Genomic DNA, 23518 nt, shown 5'->3' on the forward strand with positions numbered 1-23518 from the left:
ACGGTTGTTTCCTGAAATTCCTAGCCTTCTATATATTTTGCCCACCACTAAGTTTTGAGCTTATGATTCCTGAGAACTATGAGAATTACTTTAACTTTCTTTCTATGGTAAAAGAGAGCCCTATTCATCTGTTTTTAAAGTTTATTTATGTGTAATGGCCATTTTTGTTTAACATCCTCTAAGGGGAAAACTATTTAGTACCATGCTTCATATGCTATTGTTTATGTTTTTCATTCTACAGCAAGAAATGATTTATTTTCTTTGTTTAGAAACCTTATCAAACATCCATGAGATATCTAAAGATACTGTTAATTATTTATCCATATTGACATTGTCATTGACGTCTTTGTAGAATTCTAACAGATTTTGAAGATAAGATTTCCATCTGCAGAAGTTGTGTTTTGTTTCTCCCAACATCACTGTTATCTAGATATCTACTAATTAATTCCATTTATTACAGTTATATCTTTTCACACTGTATAGATCTGTAGCTCCTTAGACCCACTGTCTTCTTTCTATTCTCCAAATCATTGTTTAAAGTTAGCATAACCGCTTTACTAATATACTAATACCTCCTCCTTTAAGCAGCCACATGGAGAAGTGACCACAGAAATGGAAGCAACAATTTCATGTTTGATTGCCTTGGAAGTCATTGGTTCTACCAATTTGTCAGTGGTTATTTTATCAGGTTGTCGTAGGGTATCTCCAACTGATTCTTCAAATGAAGACTGTTCCTTCAAACCCACGGTTAAAAAGGATGATTCTCTAGAAGAGAATATCTTTTTATTTCTAACTGCTTACGACTGTGCTGTGCAGAAAAGCTACATTAATTTTTCCAACACACTTGAGTCCTCCCTTTGCACTTTCTTCAGAACAAAGCAACTCATCCTTACTAAATGCAATGGATTTATGTCCATGGATTCAGAAAAGCAGATTTAAAACTGGGTTCAACGACCATCTGCAATCAAATCTACAATGTTAAGGTTTTTCATGCAGTTAAGGATCACAACCATCAAAAAAATCACAAAGATTTTTCTTCTTCCTGGCTGGTTGACTAACTGCATAACACTACTATCACTACCCTGATCATTATTCCTGGGGGAAACAACAGTTTACCACAACAGCAGATGTTCTAACCTTTTCCTTTGCAGCCTGTTACAGATGATTGTAAGTCAGCTGTCAGGTCCATCAGCCTTGGGCTTGTTCGTTTGTTTAAATAGCTGCATCTCCTGGGCAATTAATTTTTCTAATCATGCTCATGATTTGATCCAGCTGTAAGAAGAGCTCTGCTCAGTTATAACACGTATTTATTGTTTGTATAGTAAAACTACTCTCACCGTGACTATTTTGTTTTGCTGGGCATCATTATATGACATAAACACTAAAAAGAGGAACAAGGTCTTTATTAGACACCTAAAAACACATTTGGTTAAGCCTCCTAATGTTGTTTTACATGTCACTTTTCCTCTCCTTTCCCCTCTCCTCTCTCCTCTCCTTTCTCCTCTCCTTTCTTCTTTGCATTCCTTTTCCTGGACCAAGAATCACTTGTACCGCTTCCAAATACTTAAACCAATATCTTATGACACCCCAGCTGTTGTTATCTCTGGAAACAAAGTAATTGTTGCTATCAATTATGATCACAGAACATATAAATAACGAGTGATGGCAGTCTAGACGCTTAGGGGACTTCCACTTGGGCATTTCTGTCTCAACTGACCTTTTCCTTCCATACTGCTTCAAATTCATTTATCCTGTGAATGAACTTGGAAACAGCATCTCAACTTACTGTCAACAATTCTTAATTTGTTTGCTTTCTTGGCATTCATTTATTGAGATAGTGCAGTCGATGTAAAGGAAATGTTTTCAGCAGCCTGCCTTTTGAGACTTTTCTTGCAATAAAAATTGGGAGAAACGCACCCAGCCTTTAAAGTGACTGAGATGTGATTTGGGTTATTATTGTTACTTTTACAGTACAGTCTGAGAAAGATGAGAGGCAAAGCAGTAAGTACACATCAACTGATGAAACATGAGATTCCCAAAATAAAACACACTATATTTTCAGATTTTAAAAGGGAACATTTATCTTTTCTAATTCCTGCCCTTAATACTGTACACAGTTATCCCTTAGGCAGAGAGAGAGATAAGTACTTAACATGACAGAATGGCACAATCAGCTAAAGAAAGGCTTACACATGCCTAAATGCTGTTTCCAGAGAAATGAGATTATAACATTTTATGCATGTTGAAGGGCGTTCTCTAAAACACTGCATACAGAAAAGAATGAACTGCTTGTCGTTAACTATATTTTCATTCTACTAGGACTATTTAAAGGATGAATTTTTCTTTTCTTCATGATACAGAACCGGAATAATTTTATTGAAGGCTGTAACCCCATGCCAAAATGAAGCTTTCATGAAGTATGAGTCAATTAAACCTACTGAAACCAGAAGTTTGGTAAGTCATGTCTGTATTTAGAAAAACAGGTAGAAGATAAAATCTCTTCTTTTGACGATCCACTGAACTAGTGATTCACACAGAACTAATTCAAAGATTTAATATATTGTGATAAATTGAGATCTCAAAAGAATTGTCAGATAAATTAAGGCGATTAGTTTGGCTGAGAATGTAGACTAGGTACTGGCAGATCAACACAAAAACAATCATGTAAGAGATCTTGTAACAAATCTTTAGGGAAGCAGAAGTATTAAATTTAGATGGTGGATGAAAGAATTAGTTACATTACAGTAACTGAGGTCAACTGGAACACTGTGTCCTTGCTTGAGTCAGAGTTTCCCTTGTAGCCTTTCAGAACAATTCCTGTTTTGTCAGGGATTAAGATGAGAACTTAGTGCTGTATACACTTAATTGAGCTGATACACAGTTTGTACTGTATGTTTCTTCATGAAAAACAACTGATTTTTGTGATGCATCACTTTAAGTGGTCATGGAAGAAAATACTTGTTTAAGAACTAAGTCTCTATTCAAAATCGTTTAAAAGAACAGTAGGCTATGCTAAAGTTTAGTTAAGAATACAAATACTTCAAAACTTGGTTTTACGTCATGATGCTTTTCTCTCACACAATCCCAATAAAATATTGTCAGCCCTGGAGTCCAAATAAAATATTCTCATATTTAATTCATTGCATTTCTTATAACTGTGACCTCCTTGGAACTGGCCAGAGAGTAAATTCACCAAAACACATCTTCAAGGGAAATTGAAGGTTTTGGTCAATCTTTGAACAAAAAACAAATAAAGAATTAAAAAAGTAGAAAGAAGTTTTGAAACTGTTGAACAAATTCACTTGCTTGACTTGTAGGATAGTAGAGGGTGTTATTTCCCTTAAATAAATGCTTTGTGTAACACAACTTTTTTTTTTTTTTAAGCCCATGTTATTTATTTGATCTAAACCACAATTTTATGTTTTTATTAACTCAATAAAAAGTTTTCTTCCTTATATTTCTTAGGATGTGTGTACATCTATTGGAAGCACATAGCTGAGTTTTCTCAACTGTCTAGTATAAGAACTTATTTTTAATGATTTGTACTTTGTCTGGCATTGTCTGAACCATGACTGTGGTTCCCAGAATGCAGGAGACTTGTTTGTGTCTTCCAGTGCTTTGTGGGCAGACGAAAAGCAGAAGAAAAGCTGAGATGCAGGGAAAAAGAGCTTCAGCGGATATAATTTGAGGGATGTTGAGGTAAATTAGGAAGACAGGGAGAAGTGGAACAGAAAAGTGCCTGATGGGAGAGAACAACTGCAAGAAAGCTAGGAGCAAGGGGAAAACATTTGAGCCACATAAGATGTGTGAACTTTGAGGATGCAGTTGGCAGAAACAAAGCAGGTGCAAGAGAGTTGAAAACTAAGAGAAGCTGAAGGTGGTGAGAGGAAAGCAGAGAAGGAGAGGTGTATAATCTTTTACCTATTTCCAGATGCTGTTAACTCAGGGTAAAAAGTGAAGCATGGACTGTGGTATGGCCAACTTTACAATGCCAAGAGGCTTTCTCCCTGCCTGTCTCCTTTGAGTGACCTGCTATACAAGTAAACAACCTTCAGACACCTGATGCTGTTTTGATAAGAGACAACAAGAAAAAAAGAAGCTAAGAAGTACAATTAACCCATTGAGGAAGACAAAACATTTTCATGCCCTTGCCTGTTACTCCCCATTCACTGAAATACCTCATCCAGGAAAAGGGATATGGCAGTATCTGTGCCTGCATTGAAAGAGAAAGATCAACTTTCTAGAAAAACAGAAATTGCTGGAGAAAGGTCAACCATAGTTGATACAGAGAAGAAAATACATGAAAAGTTAAAAGAAAAGAAATAAACCTAGTTCAAAAGAACATGCACTTTACAAAATCAAGTACAAGTAAGGAAATGTCAAGTATAAACATTCTTATGTGATCTTAATTTGACTTTGCTACATACAGGCCAAAACTACTTTTAAACTTAGTCTATTTTTAAAATAGAGTTCATAACTGAAATTTCAGTTCAAGTCCTTCTTTGCTATCATTTGTATAATTAATTAAATCCACACTAACAAGGCAGCAGTGAACAACATTTCAAAATCTGGTATTTTGGAGTAACTAAAGCATGAATATGATTCTGTTGCCTCTAGACTAGTGAATGATAAATAGTTGCTCCCAATCAATGAGACTCATTTGAATGTGGAGTAAATATTTATATCTGAATGATGAATATCTGAAAACAAGATTTATCATGGAAAGTATTACAGCCTGTTAATTGCAGCACTATTGAAGTTGTCACAGAATAACATAAATCACACAAACATAAATTACTACGTTTAAAAGGAAAGGACAGGCATTTTTTTATACTTCTTTCAGATTAATTTACTATAAATATCAATATTTTCTGACAGTAAAGTAACATGGAAGAGGAAATGTGATGGATGTGATTAATCAGCATAAAATTACCAGCAGACACTACCTCAAAGAAAATAAACTTCTTTCCTTGCTGATGAAATGAAGTAAATAAACCTCTTTACTCCTAGAATGGAGATGGATAGGCTGAAAATGATGAAGAAATGCTGCAGATTGTTCAAGGCTTCAGAATAGAATTTTTGAAGTCCTTTTATTCTCCAAATACTTGTGGTATCATGTATGAAGAACAAAGATGAACCGTATTATTATCTACTTAAAGCAAAATCAATCTACAAGTTCCTGCCCCTTATGCTAATGGTGTTTTCCCCAACCATATGTCAGGGACTTGGCCTTCCTGGACACCTTGTATCCTAGGCTGCATTCACTGGAGACAACACTTCAGAGTAAAACACTAGATTTTATATCTCACTTCCTTGCTGGGATCCTCTAAAGCTTCTAATTAGAATCAAGTTTGGGGGGGGGCCCCCTTTTTTTTTACTTCATATTGGTATCCACACAAAATGGAAATGAGAGGAAAAAAAAGGCAGATAAAAATAAAGAATTCTATCTAAAAATTAAATTAAATATGGAAATGATATAATTTTGGCTATTGAGAGTGTTCACTAGAACACAGACAGTGTGAACTTTAGGTTGGGGGCTCTCAGTAACCAACAACCAGTCAAAAAGTATGTTAGTGATAATTTGCTATCTTTGCACTCAAACACAAAGGATAAAACTCACTGCTATAATATACCTGTACACTGAGATGAGAAAATAGCACAAATCTTATTTGGAAAATGAAAAATTAGAGTGAATTCAGTGCCAGAATAGAAAGATTAAAAATCCTAAGGTCTTAAGTTCCAAACTTTGTCTTTTGTATATAGTTTAGTAATTCAAAGTGGGAGTCTTCTAATGAGAAATACCTCTCAGATCAAAGCTACTGTTTCCAGAACTGTGTACCAATTGCCTAGAAGGGCCACCTTTGATTTTCCAGGCTGAAAAGGTATACTCATATTGCTTTTTCCTAAACACAACTACTCATGTTATGCCAACAAGCAGTCACTGACTTACAGAAATGCCGGTTGGTGATGTGTCACCATTCTACTGCAGTTTTGAGTTCAAGCTCTGTTTTTACTGCTATGCCTAGCAGTGCCAGAAGAAGGCAGAAGCTGAACATGTTTCCTATACTAAATTGCACTGAAAGCATACACAACCACTTCACAAACAACCCGTGAATGATCAGTAGATTGTACAAATCATTCCTGACACCATGAATTACGTTTAAATGACAAATTTCAGCCTTGAAAAGTGCAAATGCTGTAACTGAGACTAAGAGAACAAAAATCACAATAAGAAAACACAGAAGTACTTTGCCAATGTAATGTCTCAAGACATTTTTCCCACACAAGGCAAAAACTGTGGGAACAACACTCTGGTCCCCGAGTTAACTCTATTCTATTTTTGCATTACTGACTGGTCATGAGAGGCAAAAATGCTTTTGCAATTATAGAATTGGCCTATAATTGACAATAATAGATTTCAATTTCTACTTCTGATACAGGATTTCTACGACAAGCCACTTTACATCTCTGTGAAGAGTTTATAGTGAGTTTATAGAGTTAATAATTTTATAAAAATATTAGGAAACTGTTGTTGTATTAGCACAATCAAAGAACAGAGCTGAGGTTTTAATTGCAAAGAAAGAAAAAAAAATAAAACAACCCACCTTAAAAACTAATTTTTAGACAAGTTTTTAAAAGGATATTAAAATTCCCACACATGATTTCTGCATGCACTGAGGATGGTTAGGTGGGATTGCCCTGAGTCGTATTAACATGGATGATCTCAAAGGAGTTACTTATTCCTGACAGTACTTGACATTCAGTAGAGAGCACTCATCTCTGTGTTAGTCTTGCTTTCAGGAAGGAGCTGGTAGAGAAGCAAACTGTTAGATGCCATTTAAGAAAGTATTCTTGACTAGGAATTAGAAGGAGATAAAAGGAAGTACTGACAGTGTTGCTTTTAATCTTGTGTTTCATCAATGCCTTTGGGTGACAGTTTTCAAACCTGACCTTGTCCCAGCTACTTGTGTCTGTTATAGAAAAATAACCCTCTTCCTTACTCCACAGTGTCCTGAGCAGCCACATTTAAATAGCATTCTTTACTGCTCCAGGTGGTATATCTCCTCTTTTCAGGAGGACTGAAAATGTAACATATGAGTACATAAAAGACAGAGGAAACACAAGAGATTTTTACCTGAAATGTTAAAGTTTTTAAACTGAATCAGCAGTAGTATAATAAGCTAAATACAGTGGGTCACAGCAATTCTCTGTTTCCATGTACACATGCACATGGGAACAAGTACGTCTTTCAATGTTAATAGCTGTGCCTGCTGTCAACTTTTCAATGAGGCATAACACTGGATGAGCAGTGAGCTAGACTGAAAACTGGCTAAAAAGCCAGCAGTGTAGCTCAGAACTGGGTCCAATCTTGTACAACACAGAGTCACAGAATCATTTAGGTTAGAAAGGACCTTTAAGATCACTGAGTCCAACTGCTAACCCAGCACTGCCAAGCCCACCCCAAACCATGTCCCTAAGGAACACATGTACACATCTTTTAAATCCTGGAGACAAAGCCTTTTCTTATCCAATGTGTTAAGGTTAAAGTTTAGATTACCTGATACCTCTACCAAGGAGCTTGCAATCTTTGTCCGTAAGCCTTGAAATGCCTACACAGGTGAGCACATCCTCATGGCACTGAACTGCTTGAATTCTATTTGATGTATCTGTAAGTCGTGTATACACTTTCAAAGTAAGGCTCTAAGTTTATCCTAGGTAAAACAAAACAACCTCTTCCTAACTCCAAAAAAACCTTTGGCTACAATAGTACACCAAAGGCCTGTGATCTGTCACACACCTCACTGGTTCTGTTGTCCTGGGAAGCTGTCCTCAGGAATCACTGTATCATCTGTACAGATGTTAAAGTTGTATCTTATTCACCTTAATTTCCTAACTTTGTCATTTTCATGATTAATACATTTCTCTTTGAAGATGCTTCATTACTTTCTAGTTACATTAGTCATTCTTGTTGGGGTGACTAAAACCGATGACTAAAAGAACATAGATTAAGCTAAAAATAATAAAATACAACAGTAATTACTAGAAAAGTAATTAACATTTACTGATTTTTCACTCTTCCTTTTACATGCTTTACAGTTTCTCAGCTTCAGGAAATCCAGGCTAGTTCTTGTGCATCTCTTTACTTCCAAGAAAAAACAGATGCACAAGAGTGGGAATATTCATTCTACAGGCTACCAATTTTCCTCTTAAGGAAAGATTGCTACAGTAAACAAAACATGTATAAAAATGCGATTTTGCAGCAGGCACTTTCATTGACTCTGGGTTTTGCTTTTTGTAAAAATATGTACAATAACGTTCAACAAAAGGTATCGCATTTTCCATGAAATAAATGTATTTCTGTATTTACATTAAAGAGGTTTAGCTGGATTTAATATCCCAAACTAGAAACTATCCTTGGGTCCTTTCAAGGCCTAAGGATATATCCAACAGCTCTGACGGCCTGTCTAATAAGAAGGATTTCATTAAAGGTGCAAAATTTAGGCTAATATGGCTGAATTAGTGCAACAGTTAACATGCACCCCTGTAGTCCAGCGTAAGATTTCCTTTCCCCTTAACATTATGCTAATCACGATTGGATTTAAGCTAAATGGCAAGATTACACAAAGATTTTGTGTTGTCAGAGTTAAGCCTGTAACAGTAAAGAGTTCATTGCTGCATCTTGACTGAAGGAAAAAACTCAAAGGCAGGCCGTTCCTTGCACAGTGTAGGTGTTGCTCTTATCACTACTGTTCCATTACCATTTTCTATTACTTCATCCATACAGCTATTTCTTGGTGAAATTATTCTTGATATAAAAATCCATTACTTAATACAGTTATGTCTATATGTTATATAATAAAATACATTATTAATATGCTCTTATGCTTATTCCAACTAAAAATAGCTAAATTAATATTACAATTGTGCTTCGGGCACCACTCAGAACCACTCAGCATGATGTGCTGTATAAAGCAAGAATGGTGCTGATCCTAGAGTATAAGCAACACGCAATGGAAGATGAAAATGGACAGCAAAAAAAAATACTGAGAAAAATATGGTAAACTAATAGGCAATATTCCAAGCACTTTGTGTACCAGCTGCTTATAATTTCATGTATCACTCACAGGGAAAGAAATAAGAGGAGCAGAAAAATGAACTAGCTTGACTGAATAGCAGCAGTACTTGTTCCCAGATGAGGGAACTGAGGTCAAGAGAACTGATGAAAGACCAAGAGATCTCAGATGGGACAGTAAATGTAGTAGAATAATTATCTGACTTGTGCTCTTTTTTTCAGTAATCAGATCCAATTTAAACAAAAGTAAATGTCAAGACAGAAAGTGATAGGAAACTGTACTGAGTGAGCATCTAGAACACCTAGAACATAGTATTATCATATTCTATTTCTACTCCAAGTGAAGGAATTATTCATAAGACAAATACATTAATCTTTACTCATAACTTCAAAATATATATCATAATAAAAGATTTTGAAATCCAACATCTAGGAATGGAGGAAAACCCCACAGTAGCAATGACGTAGTAATAATATTGTCAAGGGGTTGTTTTCCACATAATAAAGCACTGAACTTCTTTTCTCTGGGCAAGATGCAATTTCCTGGCAAAGGTTTCTGTACTATTTAACTGTATTAAATTTCATGAAAGGACATTCTTTGTTATTTTTTTATTTTTTTTTTATTTTTACATCTTCATTGAATTACCTTTTACACTGACAGCAAATATTTTCCCCAGTTTCAGGCCTCACTAGGAGGGCAGTCACAGCCTTTCATATCCACCATGAATTCTGTTTAATTAATGAAGGCAATAAATAGAATAGCGACTGTATATAAATGAAATCATCACTGTTATCTATTTTAAAAAGCTGAAAATAAAACATTGTAGAAGAGATCAGAACATGACAATATCTCTGATTGTATAATAGGTCTATTTCTATTCCTATTTTCTTCTATTTTGAATGTATATAATGTTTTATAACTGAAGTGCCCTTCCAAGGCTGGACTCTTAGTAGCATTTACACTAAAGCACATGCCAAGAACATTGAAATGATACAGATAAGCCCAAGTAAAGCAAACTAAATAAATGGCAGAAATAATCATCTGGTTTGCATTTTTGCTGTTATACAGCAGTAGGATGTTTCCTCCATTTTGCCAAAAAAAGGCCATCACTATCACCAAAGCATAGACAATTTAATTATCAGTGTTTTTAGCTGTGCTGAAAACAGCACCTGCACAGGAAAGACTGCATGATCTTCCTCTACCCTTCGAAGTTTCCTTAAAACCTCTTATAAATTTTCTGCTGTCTATCTTTCTTTCTTTTCCCTACATATTTAGCTAGGCATGTGAAATTAATCTGATTTGATAAACTAATTTTCTACCCTCTTTAAGGCATTTGAATTAATTTCCTATCCTAATTTAGTAAAAGCTGGACATTTAAGTCTAACTGCAAAGATTATCAACTTGCTCAAACCATCTCTAAAGGGATCAACATGGCAAGTGGAAGCCAGGTTCCAGGAGATCTTTGTACTAGTTGAGGTGTAGTTTAGAAAGAGACTGGAAAGTGAGCAGATGCATCACTGATCCAATTTTCTATGAATCACAGACAAGAACATTACAGTCACAAAGATCCACAACACAGGCTCACGAAGACAACCTACCCCACACATTACAAAATAAGCTTGTCAATGCCTTGTAAGAACTGCAAAGTTATTATGATAAACAGGAAAGGATCAAAATCCATAAATGGACAAAGGGCAGGGAAAGTAGTAACTGCCTTTACTATAACCATGTTAAGAGATGAATTAGTATGTAGTAAGCTATGCACACAAAGATAAAAAAGCCTAAATATAATACTAAATTATATTCTTTCTACATAGGTCTAATAAGCAAACAGTGTGGAGTGAAGTGCAAACATTACACACAGAGTTCTAAAGGAATACACCCCTGAGAAGCACAAAGTGCTCATCTCAACAAGCACTACTAATCAATTTAGGAGTATTGCATTTTCCAAAGACCTTAGCATTTTGTCTTCTTATCTCCGCCATAGACAAGAGACCCTCTGAAATGTTGATAAATTCTATTTTTTACTAACTCCCCTGGTATCAGAAATGACAGATTCCTCCTTTGAAATGGTGAGATTTTTTTTCACTCAGGTCCCCACACTAGTAATGTACAATCTTAGCTCCCTTTTTTATTAAATTACAACTTGATTAAAAAGTTGCAAAATGCTTAAAATTTTGTGTAATGAACAGCATCACAAAACAGTTTTATGCCCTGTAACCCCTCTTTGACTTTTAGTTTAAGTTAGTAGTAGCAAAACATGCTGGTGCTATCAATTGGTTCCACTGTGGTAGTTACAGCCTGGATAAAATCGCCTTCACATCCCTGCCAAAGGAAATGAGTCTCATTCCCTATGCCATGCTTCTCATGGTGTTCTGCACCAAAGGTAATGAAATTGTTTGACAATACAGGCAATAAAGGTGATGTAACAACTTAGAACTTGGACAGCTACTATTTCAGTATCATGAAGGCTCTTTATAAAGCCCTGGAGTCTTTTCCTTCTAAAATAACTAAAACTCAGCAGTGTCCACCTCTATTTGGGGTATTATAAAACTCATCATAGCCATCTGAGGACCAATGTGTTTTTTCTATTTTATCCTGCTCTTAACAGCAGTTGGAGAGCAGTAAAGGTAGAATCCTAAAATGGAAGAAAATATTGTTGAAATAGAGTCAACCCAGTGATATGGGAAAAGTGAAATTAATATTTAGTCAAGACATGCTTGAGTAGAAGTACAGCATATGTTTATGTGAAATACTGATGTAAACTTACTTAGCTCACTGCAAATATGAAAGCTAAAGACTGCTGTTTTCACAAAAGCAGCTCCTGATCAGACCTTAAGTGACAATAAACCCCAGTTCTCACCCAGAGAGATCCAAGAAGGACTTGGGGGTGTTGGTCGATGAGAAAATGAACATGAGCCAGCAGTGTGCGCTTGCAGCCCAGAAAGCCAACTGTATCCTGGGCTGCATCAAAAAGAGCGTGACCAGCAGGTCGAAGGAGGTGATCCTGACCCTCTACTCTGCACTTGTGAGACCTCACTTGGAGTACTGTGTGCAGTTCTGGTGTCCTCAACATAAAAGGGACATGGAACTGTTGGAACAACTCCAGAGGAGGGCCACGAGGATGATGAGGGGACTGGAGCACTTCCCATATGAAGATAGGCTGAGAAAGTTTGGACTGTTCAGCCTGGAGAACAGAAGGCTGCATGGAGACCTCATAGCAGCCTTCCAGTATCTGAAGGGGGCCTACAGGGATGCTGGGGAGGAACTCTTCATTAGGGACTGTAGTGATAGGACAAGGCGTAATGGGTTCAAACTTAAACAGGGGAAGTTTAGATTGGATATAAGGAGGAAATTCTTTCCTGTTAGGGTGGTGAGGCACTGGAATAGGTTGCCCAGGGAGGTTGTGAATGCTCCATCCCTGGCAGTGTTCAAGGCCAGGTTGGACATGGCCTTGGGTGATATGATTTAGAGCGAGGTGTCCCTGCCCATGGCAGGGGGGTTGGAACTTGATGATCTTAAGGTCCTTTCCAACCCTAACTATTCTATGGGTCTATGATTCTAATTACTTGTCAGATGAAACAGTATCAGACAACCAAATCAGACCCTAATTTTTTGTTGAGAAATTAATATAAGGAAAGACTTTCAGGCACGGGGACTGTGCTGTAAGTGTAGATAAAGACAGCCTGTAAATACAATACTACAACTTGCCTACTGGTCTATAAAAATGCGGTACTTGCTATGAGTTAGATAACAGGGGCACAGTCTACTGGATATAAGACATTCATCTGGACTTTAATAAGGTGAAAAGTTGCATCTATATGAAAAACCAGCCATGCAGAACACATTGAACTATTTAAGTTTCACCAAGAAGGAGCATCCTAATAAAAGACTAGCAAGGCTAGTTTGCAGTATCCAGGAACACCAACATCTCTCTACATTGCTGTCTGGAGTTTATACCAACCATGACACAGTGAGGTATGCGAACTAATTTTTTAGCTCAAGATCTGCAGAAGATTGGTTTTCTCAGCTGACAATCATATTCATAGACAGGAATTTACAATATGTTCAGCAAACTCCTACAAACAGGAAATTACATTTATAAATAAAAAAAAACATTATTCCAGGTAGAAAGCTGATACCATCATGGTGTTACTCAACAACAACTTAAAACTCAGCTCTGAGTTGTAACAGAGCTCATTTTATATTGTGGCCAATTTTGATGAATTAGACAACATTCTATAATACAATGTGGAATATACGCCAATCTTATTTCATTTATAATTTAGAACTCCAATAATTCTAGATATAATAGAACAAACCACAGGCAATAGAAGAAAATAGAATTTCAAAAGATATCTAGTCCCTTTTACATACCTTATAATGCCCTCAATAATCCATATCAAACTTAAAATACCTTGCCAAAAAAAAATCCAAACTTTACAAATTAAAATATACCCAAAGAAGAGATTGATAGAAATAAGAGCATCTTTATTTTGCAGAAGCTTCCCCAATAAGGAATCATTTTGGTGAAAATGCATGTAGTGCATGAGATGAAAGGGGATAAACTAAAACAAACAAACAAACCCCAGCTTTTCCCTGCCTGAAGAAAACTGTGTCCTGATTCTACAACTGGTCATTGCTGTAACCCTGATGTGTGTGAGAATACACGCTAACTAAGTAGCTGGAAGACTTCCATAACCATTAGAGGAACAAGCTAACCGAGGTTTGTCTATTGTGTTCCAGAAGAAAGCAGACAAACTACGCACCAAGGAAACAGCTATGCCTCCTTCTCCCATATCACTGGTACAAGCATCACTTCAGCCAAGCAAATTGTTCATTTACCTAGAGATTAAAATAGCTCCATTTAGGGTACATGTTCTTTTCAAGATTGTACTCCCCAATGGAATTATAGAAAAAAATTGTATTTGTGCCCTGTTGTGTCCAAGTTAATTATTGGAGAGCTAGAAGGGAAAGGACAATCAGAATAATTAAGTCTTAAATCAAGCTCCAAATTCACCAACATTTAATGAATTATCTCAGGGGAATTCCATCTCCTTTACAAACTGGTACATAAAAGTTTGTCATTTGCAATACATTTTCGGTCCTGTACTGCCTACAGTCAGTAAAGATATCCTTCTTGAAGGATGCAGTGAACATTCTTATAGGATGTAAAAATGCTGAGATCAAGTGCAGTGATGTTCTAGTACATGAGCACAGTGACAGCAACAAAACTTGTTCACAGCTGCTTGCAATTGAAATAGGAGCTTACCTCTTAAGCTTATCTGTTTAGACTGAAGAACACTGAAGCAATTGACTCCATGGAATAAAACAATTCTGTTAACCAACTGGCAGAGATTATTATCCTATTGTTCAGCTCTGCACCAGCTCTCTACAGAAATCGGAATTATACCAATATGCCTGTTAAATGTCCTCCTGGAGCTTTAACTCAATTGGCAACTGAGCAACTACTTTTATTTATAAATCTATCCACTGCTACATTCCAGGTTACATTTTTTCCTTTGAAGTTTCCTAACAAACAGTGACTATTCCAGTAGAAGTTCCTTTTTAAGTTTCTACAAAAATATCTGGGCAGCAAAATCCATGATTCAGGAAAACAAATAAAAGCAATTAAATATGTTCTCTGACCATTTTAATAAAACAGATTTTCTGCAGTAGGGTTTTTAAATAGTTGAATAAATATACAAAATAATAAAATTAATAAATATATACATTTATTTCTTATTTCTTTTGCATTAAAAATTGTCAAATACTCCATGAATTGTTTTAATAATAACCGCTGGAATTCTCAACTACACATCAAAATTCCCTCTTTTGACAATGACTGATAAGATAAAGGTGAGGAGAAATTCATGCTACTAAGAAATACCTCAAGAGTTCAAAGATGCATTGCTACCATGGGGATGACATGCATAGAGAAAAGCATTAGGAAGAATGTATAGACAGACAACAAGCCTTCAGTTTGACCCGAATTTCTCCATACACAATTGGGTAAGCTCATGTCCCTGCTTATGCACTTCTGGGTAAGAGCACCTCTCATTATACAGAATTTCATTCAGTATTTCCATATCTATTGTCAGTGCAGGTTTTCTTACTCACAAAATGTAACTGCATAGGTAGACCAAGAAAAATTTTTGTCTCCCCAGATCAGTGCAGTATTCCAGGCATTATGAGTCTCCACAAATTTCCTGTACTGGAGCAAATCAACAGGTGCTCAGTTCAGATAATTTTGTAACATTTTCAATGCACATCTCTTGGTAATAGATCTTAGCTAGGTATTAATAGGATCAGTTACAGGCATGCTCATAATTTCACAATGGAACTTAATCAAGGCTTGTCCTCCATCTGAATTGAGTTCTGTTGCAAGAGAAGTCAATGTGCATGATCATATTCAGGTCAGATCACGGTGCCAGCATGCTCATACATGTGCTTTTTCACCACGGTGCCTGGCCTCACTGTCTGCTTGTTGAGAGATAGAAAGGAGAACCTGTAGCCGCTGCATCCCAGACATACTAAAACAATACAAGTCTGTGAAATGTACCCTTGTTGCTTGCAAGTTAGACAAGTGGAAAAATACAAATGTATCTGTTATATTGATACCGCTTTTAACCTGTAATCCAAGGACATGCATATATGTTTGACCTACCAGTTTGACACAGTTACCTTCCAATTCAGTTAATGAAGATTGCATACCCTATAAACCCCATTAAACTTTTATTAATTAGTAGTTGTTAGTCTACATCTCCTCTTTACAATTCAACCAGTGCTCACTGTGATTGTGTTCACTGTTCATTTTGCCTGTGTGCTGTTATAAACCAAAACAAAAATGTGAGAAACAGAACAATAAATGAAATCTTATTTTATGCAAATATACACGCAGAACCCCTACTACACCTGAGATGGGAAGGCTCTATGGCTGACAGGTTTGTATTTTTGGGGTTTTTTTTGTTTGTTTGTTTGTTTGTTTTTTAACACAAAATGGTCTAGTGTGTGTAGATGACTAAGAATTCAGGGGCAAAATTACCCATTTCTTCAGTTGCACTCACCTGCTTTACCAGTGGGTTCAGAAGTTATATAAACAACCAACCTTTATCTGGATGTCCCAGAATAATTTCATATGACAATGTTCATGATAAGGGCAAAGAACAAAGCATTTTTTACCCCTCTCACTTCCTGATACTTAAGAGTACACAAGCAAGACAGAAAATTAGAGACTTTAGGAAGGAAATAATGATAACTTCACCTGCTTTGAAGGAATACTTAAAAATATTTTGTATTTGCATACTAAATTGTGTTCAAAACTGGTCATCAAACTTCAGCAGCTGATACATGTTCCCAGTAGTATCTACAATGAAATTAGCAGGCTTATATTCTAAGCGAAGGTATTAAGATAGTAACATGCCCGGATGTCTCAAAGTCAGAACTATTACATTGGGTTTCATTGGATACCCAGATCAGAATGTTATATTTTGTTATACATTGTACCTTAGATCTGATGCCAGGACCCTCTTTTTCTATTTGTCACTGGCATCATTTCCATTAGAGGTTCAATACTACATTTTTAGTGGAGTAAGTGTGAAACTTCCAACAGAAATGGCATTGACTGGGACTGCAGGATAATTGGTGATACTCAACATTTACAACTTTTTTCCAGTCTCATGTGCATCCCCACAGAAATTGAATGGTAAATGAAAGCACAAGGAATAATGGAAGAAGTTGACTCTTATTTTCATGGCAACCAATTCTGTTTGCATTGATATGGGGAGGTAAAACAGGATAATAATTTAGGCAACATTTAGGCTTTAATCTGATACACTCTTTTGTACTTTTCCAGTTACACAGTTGAAGAAGTTCTGTGTATTAGCAAATACAGATAACAAATAAATGGCAAACTCTCCCAGCCACCCATGGGAATGCATGCAAAGAAGAAACACAGTTCTATCTTAGATAAAGAAACCAGAGTGTCTGAGAATTTTTAATAGTCTTGCTGCCTGTACTCGTGTGCAACTTCAAGCCTTTTTGGTATTTCCTTGTGTTTGCAAGAACAGATATGTTCAAATGTTCAATACCACATAGGAGGTAAAAAAAACAAATGAAGACTGTATTTTAAGTGTTTTGCTTTGGGGTTGTGGGTTTTTTTTCCCTGAATAAAATAGTTTTGAATATCTACCTTAATTTTACCTTGAAAATCTGAGAGCCTCTAGAGCTAAATCGACTTTCAGCTGAAACACGGAATTTTGATTAACAACAATTAAATAATAACATTAACTATGTTTTTCTAATTAGCATCCTTTAGATACAGTGAGCATATCTGTATGCACATATGTAGACCATATTTCATTTTATTTAAATAAAATGATATTCAAATTCAAAATCAACATATTAGTTCCCTACTACCATTACTAATATTGCATCTGGCATTTCAGACACATTAAGTTCATTTGAAATTGCATTCATTGATACTCTCCATTGCTTGAACATCTTAGCAGCATTTGTTTTCTTCCATTTATGGCAGATATAACTTAAAAGTGACATGCAATCTTAAGTAAAAAAGGTGGTTAGCGTTTATTTTCACAGCTGGTGTGAAACTCTCTCTTGGCCTTGCCAAGAGGGAATTATATATCTGGAAGTGAAGACATTCATTAAAGGATTTGGAATGCCAACTAACTCATTTTCAAATGCTTTGTGCTTAATTCATTCAGCAGGTAATGTTATTTAGTAATACTGATATAAGGCATTTTACAGCCAATTCTATGGCATGATTAACTTTCTCAGTTCTGTTATTTGAAAAATATTCAAATAGGGTGGGTAAATTGGAAATACTGTTGAGTACTTTCAAGCTCTGAAAAGCCAGGTTCTGCTGTGTTTACACATTTCAAGTAATATACATACTTTCATTGATTCCCATGGCTGCTTTTCTAGATGAAAGGAACAAAGACAGTAGAAATAGGCCATAATCGTTCATCACATTCTACTCTACTTTCAATAATACAGAGGATTTCAATGGATTTATAAATACATTATTGAGAATAAAATTATTAGGGCTACTTGCCATCTGCATTTCAAGCTTAAATATCAAAGGTTAGTCATGAAAACACCTGAAACAAACACACCTTACTACTCGGGTAAACATCTTCAATGAAGAACATCTGGTTGATTTTCATTCAGGATAATGATATTGATTTTTATATTTGTGGATCATATTTGTGATTAGCATAAAAGAGACAATGTCAGGTTTATTTTTAAATGAAATTATGTTGATCTATAATATATCTATTTGATATTTTTACATTACTATATTTGTTTATATATTAAATTCAATTATAATGCTTTTATATAAAAAAAATACACTTCTGCCTTAGATTTATATCCACTAGAATTCACACTGTGATCTCACTGAGGACTTTTTAATTTCTACAGGATAATTCACACACACATACATGCACTGACAATAAGAATGTTCCACTGATCTTTCATAACTGTGGAAGAAACTATATATAGCTCATGCTATTGTGGGCATATGTTATGCCTCCAGGAGGGTCTGATTAGATGAGATGCTTGGAACAATTCCCTGAAACAACAGTTTGAGATAATGAGTGCACTGAATAACTAAAGCCTTGCAGACATTTATGGACATGCTTAACTTCATGCACACCGCTAATCCCATTTAAAACAGAGTATGCCTTTGTGTAGACAACACAGAGGTAGATGATAAACTACATATTTATATTGCAAATTAGCAGGATATCAGTGGATTCTAGAGTCCTTATAAGTTTTGTCTGTTTACCAGCCCTCCAAGATGGAAAGTAATGCATTTATTTTAATCAGAACAGACAATGCAGAAGTTTGTGGCCGAACCACATAATGAACTCAAATCTCACAAGTCCCATTAAACTATTCTATCTACTAGATTATACTTGCTAAATCAGAGCTCACAAAATATTCCCCAGTCACACACAAAGATACATTTATAGTTTTGTCAAAATTTGCTAAAACATTGCTAATGATTTGCTCTTTTTTTGTTACCTTGAAATTATCCCATTAAGTAACATCGTATACATGCCTACCTTGAATTTTTCAGTAAGTACTCTGCCATCTGTTTACAAACAATCTGCAAGAAGATGCTCCTCATCTCCTCTCTCAGATGGGGACTATCTGAAATAGGAAAAATGAATGGGACAAACAGGCAGGAGAACACTGCCCTAGACATTACCTAAATGACAGCACTATATTATTTTTTCCATAAACAATCAACCACAGATGAATGCCCTTTTGCAGCTAGAGTTCTATGTTAATAATGTCTATATCAATATCTTTTATATCAACATAGAGCTACTTATGGAAACTAATTAAAATAAAACCTCTGATTGTTAATATAAAAAAATTTTTAAAAGACAAATTTCACAGGAGACATAAATAATTATGATATTATTACATCAATGGAACCTTGGCAGCTGTGACTTAGAAGTTTCTGCTGAAAGGAATTTTTTTAAGTTTGGCCTGTGAAAAAGTCTGTCCATGAATTATCTACTACAATGTCAGAGAGCACTGATGAAAACATTTAAAGCAGGTATGTAAGAAACAATACAGGTTAAATGATGTATTTATAATATTAAACTGCAAACAAACTAATTTAAAACTAAATTAAAATTTAAAAAATTAAAGCAACATTAGGATTTGGGGTTTAGTTTGTTTATTTCTTTCATGACACAACAAAAAGGGAGTATTTAATAAAAAAGGAGAGGTGGAAAACTGAAAATAACCAGGTTTGTTAATTGTTGCAAAGGTCAAGAATTTATAAAAAATGATCATGAAATCATACAGTTGTTTAAATATCTATTTATGTGATAATAAAATTGCAGGAGATCATCAAGCATCACATTTTAATTTTAGATTCTAAGTCGATTTAATCTACTGAAGATTCAGTGTGACCTAATGTGGGTCACATTACTCCCCATCTGTCTGCAGAAGCAATCTTACAGCTTCCTTTGAAGCATCTAGTCCCAGCTACTACCAACAAGCAGGAAACTGTTGGTATATCTTTTACTGATATGTGATATAACTTGTACAATTATAGAATATGTACAGGATTTTAGTAACTCCACAGGAAAGATAAAAATGTTTAATCAGATGGATCAGTATTTTTGCACTGTTACTTAATAGATTTTAAAACATTCTGTTATCTTACTTGAAATATACAGGTTGAAAAAAACAAATGGATTATATACCAAACACACTTAACCAGAAAAGTATAGCCATTAGAGAAAAAAAATACTTTCCCTACAAGGAAATAGCATTATCAACCACAGTGATATAGGAATTAGAAGTGGCTCTCTAGTTTTATAATGTGTTGCCACGTTCTTGAGCAGTATGCAAAAGATCAGTTTATATCATTAGATCCCAGGTGTCATGGTTTAAGCCCAGCCAGTAACTTAGAACCACTCAGCTGCTTGCTCACTCCCCCCTTCATCTCACCCCCTGTTCCCAGAGGGATGGGGAGGAGAACTGAAAGAATGTAAACCCCATGGGTTGAGATAAGAACAGTCCAGCAGCTAAGATATAACACAAAACTACTACAGCCACTAATAATAATGATGATGATAAGGGAAATAACAAGGGAAGAGAATACAACCGCTCATCACCCACCAACCAATACCCAGCCTGACCCAAGCAGTGATCTAGGCCTTCCAGATAACTCCCCCCAGTTTATATACTGGGAATGATGTGCTGTGGTATGGAATAACCGTCTGGCTAATTTGGGTCAGGTGTCCTGTCTTTGCTTCCTCCTGGCTTCCCCTCCTCCCTGGCAGAGCATGAGACTGAGAAAATCCTTGGTCAGAGTAAACATGTCTTAGCAACAACTAAAAACACCTGTGGTATCAGTGTTATTCTCTGGCTGAAAGTCAAAAGCACATCACTGCACCAGCTATTAAGGAGAAAAATGACTGCTACAGCTGAATCCAGGACACTAGATTTCAGAACAGGAAAACATCTTAGATATAATACTACATTTCAAAGTGTATTTCTCTCTTTTGTGAATCAGTATTCCCAAAGTCTTTTTCAAAGCTCTAAACTCATCGTAATGATTGGCAGAAACAAGCCAACTCAGCCACTGATCAACTGAACTGGAAGAAACCCAAATGACAGTTGCCTTGGGTTAACCAGCAGAACTGATGTTCATTCAGCAATAGCAGAAGAGTCAGCTGAAATGTTTACCTCAAATGCTTTGTAAACCTCCCCAGTGTTCTTGGCAATAGTGGTAAGGATTATGGTTTGTTACGAAACTTTTCGTGATTTATCCCAGTAAGCAACAGAAGAAGACATCTTTCAATACACAACCCCACAAAAGATCAATTTTGGAAACAATGATATTTAATGGAGTTGATGATTTTCATTGACTGCATTATTGCAAATATCTTATATTTGAAATGATAAACACAGCAATGAAATAATCCAATAAACTAGCATCTCCAGAGAATCCCTTACCATGAAAAATGGTACAGGCTTTTGTTGAGGGTATATTTATTTTAATCAGTATCTGTCATGTATTTGTGATTTTGTCAAAGCATTACAAATTCTTCAGGCTTTTTCTGCAAGAGAAATCTAGCCCAGTGCAACAAAACACAACCAGGGCAATTCACCTGCTGAATCAGAGCTCAGTTTTGGTGTCACTGCAAGAAACCATCAAATCATTTTGCAGTGTCACCACAGTAAATACATTGAACCCAGGAGAAGACTGCAAATTGGCACTGATCTTGCAGAAAACATGTCATACCATAGCTGCTCAGTTCACAGAGGCACTTTGGACCTCCACGTCCTTCCTAAAAGATATTAGATCAAATAAGGTGCATCACTAAGCAGAACAGGCATTGCTGCTAGCACCTCGGTCAGGATTTTGATTTACAACTGTTTCACTCAGGTTCCAGAGACATTTCCTAACATGACAGCAAAGTACCTTCACCCAGAGGCATTCACACAAAATGCTGCTTTAGTAAATGGATACAGAGTTTTGACAAGGTTAGCAGCTAATAGATGGAAGAGAACATCTGTGAAAGTGGTATGTGACACTGGAATTGTCTTCACTGGGAGAAAGGAGGTATTTAGGGGAACCACAGGCAATTAAGTTACTACAATAGTCTCCTACTGTACTACCTTCAGCTTCTTCACCATGTAATTCAAATTCAATGATAGCACAAATGACACCATTTTGTCAGCGATACAGGTTTTCATGTGTAAAAATAACTTGTATCACAATTTCAGCATCACTAAATGAAATGACATATGATAGTAGGAACTATCCAGGTGAAAAGAATGAGCACAATATACTTGTTTGTCTGTTACTTGCATTTAGAGATAGGGTCTAAGTGATCTGCACTTCACCTAGTTCTGGAGCCCATCGTTTCTTATTGGTTAAGGGTATCCAAAAGTCTTAACACAGTTCATAGCTACAGGAGCATAGATGAAGTTTCAGTCATTTCAAACCTGCACAAATTCTGTGAGTACTAAGGCAGTGGAAAGGTAGTGCCACAGAAATTACACGTGGTTTATGTCATGACATTCATCATGGCATGTGAAGTTTATCAGCCTTCATTCTGCCTTTTCAGTCTCAGCCACAAACCCCCAAATTTTGCAGGTGACACAAGGAATCTGTCTAATGAACTTACAAAATAATACCTTCATTCAACAGGATTTTTTTCTTGAAGGGTTTTACATTGCATGAGTGAGGGTATCCAAACAGTCTCTGCAACCAACATTTGGTTTTATGTTTATCTTAATGTCTTACACATGAGAAGATGGCAGAGTAAATAATGGCAATTACAGCTGAACAAATATAATAAATACAGTACAGGAAGTGTTTCCTTTTCAAGAACAAAATTTCAGCCTAATATTTTGGCTTTGAACTCACACAAATTAAAGGCCAGTGGCTATTCAGCTAGGCTATGCAATCTCTGTAGGACTGTGTGCCCACACATTCTAATCCAACAGAGATGCACAAACTCACCTTTTATATAATATGAATAGTTGTTTGGAACTATACACCAGTCATTCTTCCCTGGTACAAAAGGCATTTCTGGAAATTTCATCATCACTAAATGGCATTTCTTAACTTACTGGCTACTGAAATAATCAATCATACTCAAATTGTCATTGACACAAAACAGCAAGAATTTCCTTAATTCTCTGTGATATTTTTGTGGAATAAGGATTTCATAAAAATAATAGAGGATCCTAACTTCAAAAGGATGTGCAGCTGCCTTTATACTTAATAGTGATAGAAATACTTACTTCAGAATTTTACACAAGGATGGGTCCTGCCACTTCTTGCAAATTTTCCATTATTTGGCATCTGGAAATTTTTATAAAAAGATGTTAAATACAATTTGTTTATTGGGTGTTAGATCTTAATGCTGACTATTTTTTTC

This window comes from Neopsephotus bourkii, unplaced genomic scaffold (assembly GCF_033783945.1).
Source record: "Neopsephotus bourkii isolate Nb327-2 ecotype Australia unplaced genomic scaffold, CSIRO-AGI_Nbou_v1 NB_860, whole genome shotgun sequence".
Classification (NCBI taxonomy): Eukaryota; Metazoa; Chordata; class Aves; order Psittaciformes; family Psittacidae; genus Neopsephotus; species Neopsephotus bourkii.